Raw genomic sequence first — 1,017 nt, forward strand, 5'->3', positions numbered from 1 at the left:
TCTGGAAGATATAAAGAACTTTGAAAACTCAACAGCAAAAATAAAATCCACCTAGAAAATGGGCAAAAACAGGCCAGGCGCAGTGGCTCATGCCTGTAATCCCAGCACTTTGGGAGGCCGAGACGGGTGGATCACAAGGTCAGGAGATCGAGACCATCCTGGCTAACATGGTGAAACCCCGTCTCTACTAAAAATACAAAAAACTAGCCGGGCGAGGTGGCGGGCGCCTGTAGTCCCAGCTACTCGGGAGGCTGAAGCAGGAGAATGGCGTCAACCTGGGAGGCGGAGCTTGCAGTGAGCTGAGATCCGGCCACTGCACTCCAGCCTGGGTGACAGAGTGAGACTCCGTCTCAAAAAAAAAAGAAAAAAAAAAAGAAAGAAAATGGGCAAAAACCATGAAGGAACATCTCCCTAAAGAAGATCTAGGGTGGCAAATAAGCACCTAAAAAGATGCTCAATATCATTGACTATCAAGGAGCACCAATTAAAGCCACAGTGAGATATCACAGCCCAGCTATTAGGACAGCGACAATGAAAAGTAGGGACTGTACCAGAGAAATTAGATCTCTCATAATGTTGAGAAATCCATACTTTGAGTGGCTCTAAAATGGTACAGCCATGCTGGAAATTTTAAGTTGCTTTTATCTTTTATTGAAAAAATTTTAAGTTTCAATAATAGAGACTGGGTCTCACTATGTTGGCCAGATTGGTCTTGAACTCCTGGGCTCAAAAGATCCTCCCACATTGGCCTTTCAAAGTGCTGAGATTACAGGTATGAGCCACCACACCCAGCTGGAAGTTTCTTTTAAAACTAAGCTGGGCCAGGCATGGTGGCTCATGCCTTTAATCCCCACACCTTGGGAGGCCAAGGTGGGTGGATGACCTGAGGTCAGGAGTTCGAGACCAACTTGGCCAACATGGTAAAACCCCGTCCCTACTAAAAATACAAAAAATTAGCTGGGTGTGGTGGCGTGCACCTGTAGTCCCAGCTACTCAGGAGGCTGAGGCAGGAGAATT

Source organism: Papio anubis, chromosome 13 (genome assembly GCF_008728515.1).
Source record: "Papio anubis isolate 15944 chromosome 13, Panubis1.0, whole genome shotgun sequence".
Taxonomy (NCBI): Eukaryota; Metazoa; Chordata; class Mammalia; order Primates; family Cercopithecidae; genus Papio; species Papio anubis.